The sequence below is a fragment of the Lissotriton helveticus genome, chromosome 2_1, assembly GCF_964261635.1.
Source record: "Lissotriton helveticus chromosome 2_1, aLisHel1.1, whole genome shotgun sequence".
NCBI classification, from domain to species: domain Eukaryota; kingdom Metazoa; phylum Chordata; class Amphibia; order Caudata; family Salamandridae; genus Lissotriton; species Lissotriton helveticus.
In genome coordinates this window covers 375,461,035-375,465,486 of record NC_136059.1, presented here as the reverse complement: position 1 = coordinate 375,465,486, position 4,452 = coordinate 375,461,035, and the positions used below count along the sequence as shown (strand labels likewise).

The 4,452-nt window shown below is 41.7% G+C and overlaps 1 long non-coding RNA gene across 1 annotated transcript; it reads left to right on the top strand.

Annotated features, from left to right (window-relative positions):
- The first annotated feature begins 1,187 nt into the window (after positions 1–1,187).
- LOC144819359 (uncharacterized) lies at positions 1,188–2,918 on the top strand. The gene is made up of 5 exons (XR_013607313.1): positions 1,188–1,302; positions 1,414–1,507; positions 1,597–1,695; positions 2,174–2,275; positions 2,693–2,918. It is a non-coding gene; the product is annotated as an uncharacterized LOC144819359 (long non-coding RNA).
- Positions 2,919–4,452: the final 1,534 nt, after the last annotated feature.

Below are 4,452 nucleotides of genomic sequence, written 5' to 3'. Positions count from 1 at the left end.
AGGTTACCAAATGGGAACCAGACCCAGAGATCAATCCTGACAAACCTACCGGTACGCGGCACAGTCCCGTGCTCTTCTTGCAAATCCTGTAAGAACATCATAGGAGGAGAGCTATTCACCCACAATGGTTCGACCTTTAAAGCAACTGACCTTTGGAACTGCAAAACCACCAATGTAGTTTATTTCATCAGCTGCCCATGTGGTTTGGGGTATGTTGGTGAAACATGCAGATCGATCCAAACTCGACTGACGGAACACCGATCTGCTATTAAGACCGAAAAACTGAATGCGCCGTTAGTGAAGCATTTTTTGGAAATGCAACATACATCTGATGAAATCCACTGGCGGGTTCTAGAAAAAATTAGAACAGCAGATAACAAAGGAGGATGTGCCATTCGCAAAAAACGTGAGGTTTTTTGGATTTTCGTTCTGGACACGCACAAAAGGGGATTGAATAATGAAACCCCCTGGGAGAATGCCATCTGCGCCGTGTAAAATAAATATCACAGTCATGAATGGACCTCGGGTTCCTGTACTCCAGCAAATAAGAACCTCTGAACGTGCATGAGACACGTCCTTGCTTGTACATCAGACATTGTCCGTTCACTTCACCCGTCACTGGTTCTTATGAATTAATTTTTCCTCCTTTATTAAATTAATTGTGGAAAACTTCCCTTCTTTTTAATCATTTATTTATTTGACATTTCCTTTTCATACTTCGAACACCACATAAGTTTCAATTTTCATTCTGCATCTATGTGCATGGACACCATCCGGAAACATTATGGCATTATTGATTATTTCCATGCAAACCCATCCAAGCTTGCATTTAATCAGGCATTCCCCTTCTTTTTCAAAGACGCATCTCTGTACGTGTAAGTTGTCTTCAGAGAGCTCAAACTTCCCCTTTAAGAAACCTTCAAGATGGCTATTACGTCAGCTTCAATCAAATAGCGTCCGGCCCTTTAAAAATGAGCACCTGTGAACTGGCAGGGTCATTCAACACTTCCAACGGCTGCGGGACGCCGGTTTATATCACGAACACGGCTCCTGCGGGTTGATGAAACGGCTCATTTCTCACCGTCTCTAGGTAAGCGCGCGTTACTCCCAAGCCTGCTTTTCACCGCGCTTTGTACGTCCTTAAACATTTGATAGTAATGGGCATTCCTTTGGTTTCCCTTGCAGCGCGGCTGCATTCATTTGCGGTTGTGGGAGCCAACATATATCGAAATTGAAGCTCCGACGAGCCGACGCAATTTACCTTTCAGGCGGAGGACACGGCGCTACTGACATTGTTTTTAGGTAAACGCGCCGCATCTCTTAGTTGGAATCTTTCCGTAGCGCATACGTTTTCATGCAACATTGTTATGCAATTGCTGAAACTAAGCAATATTTTATCGGTTTGCTCTACAGCGCAGCTAGATATTTTCCAACGGCTGTGAGGAGCATACTGAGATGGTGATCGATACTCCCACATGTTGACATAATTGCTCGCCTTTACCTTTTGGTAAGCGAACACATGAAATATGCTTGTTTTATCCTATCATGCCCAACATGGAAAATAATTATATGCTTTTCCACGGTATCTTTTTTTAGCAGTGTGGCTATCGTTTCCATTGGTTGTGAGGAGCTTGCACATATCATAATCTGAGCCCCCACAGGTTGATGTCACAGTTGGCCCCTCATCTTATTGGGGTAAGCGCACATGCAGTGATGTGAATTTATCGTTGAGCTTGGCAATTGAGGAGAATATTTAAAATCTGAAGTCCTCTTAGCTATATGATCATTCGCTTTCACATGAAGCATATAAACACACGCCTGCTTTATAACAATTATTAAGGTATTGTCCCTTATCAGGTGCACTGGCTTCTATTATGTGAAGTGCATGACAAGATTAAAACGAACCCATAAGGTTAAGTAAAAACAAGCGCATTTTTGGAACTTAATTTTCTCTTTAAAGGTTGCCAGAGAAGAATTGATAACTCAATTAAACAAAGACATAAGAATAAGTATAGGCCCTTTATGACAAGCTATAACTTGATCTTCTAATTAATAGTTGGCAAGACCATCTTACCTATACAGAATAACGATGTTCCACCAGAAATTAAGGAAGAGCTTAATACAACTCTGTTTAAATCACATTGCCTTACCATAGGCTTTACATGTCTTCCAGCTTAAACAGTAAGCCAGGTGAAGTGTAAACTCCAAAGAAAATAAAAGTGTTGGTATATCCACAAGAGAAGATTAGAGAACACTCATCCTGTGTTTCTCCTAGGTAAGACTTCAATTGTAGCCTATAGATCCATGCATGTTATATCATCAAACTAACTAGGAATATTCCAATGGGTACAGTCATCACATGGGATTCTCCACAGGATTCCAATTTCCCTGAATCTCCTATACCGCCATTAGAACTAGTAATACTCTGATGGGTATAGTCATCTCATTAGAATTTCCATAGGAATCCGACTTCCCTGAATCTCCTATCCTTGAGTCCGTGGGTTCAAACGCATAGTCACTGCTTAATTGTAAAAATCTTTTTTGTGAATATCGTGTAGCTCTATGGTTCAGCTGCATTCTATAGGGAGTCCTTGTTATGTAAGCACAGTTTAATTATGTACAATAATTTGTGTGTAGGGAGTCATTTGATGTCCCTTGCATGTTTTTAATTTTTTCTGCATATGTTTTACAGATTGATTGTGGCTCCTGATGAAGGCGTTCTGTTAACGCCGAAACGCGCGTCGATGTGATACAATTTTCGCCACTGTTTTATTATGTATAAATTGGTGTAAATTTGTTGAATATAAGTTATTTGAGTATGACTGTTGATTTTTTAGAATTAATTAGTGCATTTGATTTTGCACTGAGTCTTTTTTAATATGAATATGTACATTTAAAAATAAACTCAACCTTGTACTTTTTAATTAGTTGTTGTACTTTTTAATTATTGGTTGTGCTTTACATACTGTTTCTTTTCCCTAGTTGTAATATCAATTGTTTAATTTGTCACACCTTGTTTAGCATGGCACAGGATGGGGTGAGGATATTTTCATGGACAGTGTAAGTTTATTACCTGCATTCCTTTAGCTGGAGGGAGTAGACACAGACACTGACGTTAGGAGGGAGAGACTAGTATACGTTTAGAAATTCCAAAAGGCCTTCAGTTTATTAAGGAAATGCAGATTAGGCCATTATGTAGATGACAGGGGTGACGGGTGGGACTTCACTTTCTGCTTTTCAATGTGAAGGCTTTTCTAGGTCAAGCCTGTCTTTTGTCTGTCCCTGATTACTGCCTTAGGAAGGATGACACAGCAAGGTGCTGAGATTTCACACTTTATTGTGGATATGTTGTGGGTGCTCCAGTTTGGAACCTGTGTGAGAAACACCACTTTGTCTTCAGGGCAGCCAGAGAAAAGGAATTGGAAGACACACCACCCACACCAATATTCTATTAACAAAATGATAAACTACATGTTGCTTTGTTTTTATTTATGAGCATGAGATCAAATAATCAAGTCGTGCAATAGCAAGATGGTAGAAGTATCTTTGCAGGAACTTCTTGAAACAACACACAAAACAGAAGAAAGAATTGAAGGAGGTATTATGTATGTATGTATGTATGGGGAGAGGTGTGGCGCCGCGGCCAAGGCGACTGACGCTGGAATCTGGGGATCAGGGTTCGATCCCCGGCTCCGGCGGCAGGTTAGCCCAGCACCATGTGACTCTGGGCAATAGCTTGCTTAATCTTCCTGACGGCCCCCAGCGCCTAGAGACCCCTACGGGTGATTGTGCGCTTTACAAATGTGGATTGTTATTATTATTATTATTATTATTATTATTATTAGAATGTTCAGCCTGACATATACATATTATGAAGTAAAATGTTATTCAACACGACTGTTCAGGGCTAATCATGCTTCATCCTGAAGTCTTTAATAAGCCCAAGAGTTCCACGCCCCATACCATAACATCCAGCGTGCATAGATTCACCAGGGTTAAGTTAAAGAATTCATATCATCAGAAATCAAATTGCTGTTCCCCACCACAAATAAATAGGGCTCACAGGAACTCAGTATTACAATCAGAAAGTCTACAGTATACAGGTAACACAATCATCCCAGCCTCCGGCCAGAGACTACTATTGTTACTTCTGCTGCACCATTTTGGCTGACCCAGACGAGTGCTGACGAGGAAGCCACAGGCCTGCTGCAGAGGATGCCGGATGCCACGTAGGAGTGAGGAGAGGCTCAGATCTGCCTGCCAAATGCCCCACTCCTAACCCCGCTAGATGCAAGCCGACAAGCAGTGGAGGAGTCATCCAGCGGCGGTTAGCAGTCAGGTGAGGCGGGGTGTTAGGCCACGGAGGTCACGGAATCAGCCTTGCTAAGCTTGCCAGCATAAGCTTTGGACATTCAAGCTCACCATCACTTTCGTACCATTCCTGAACATGCT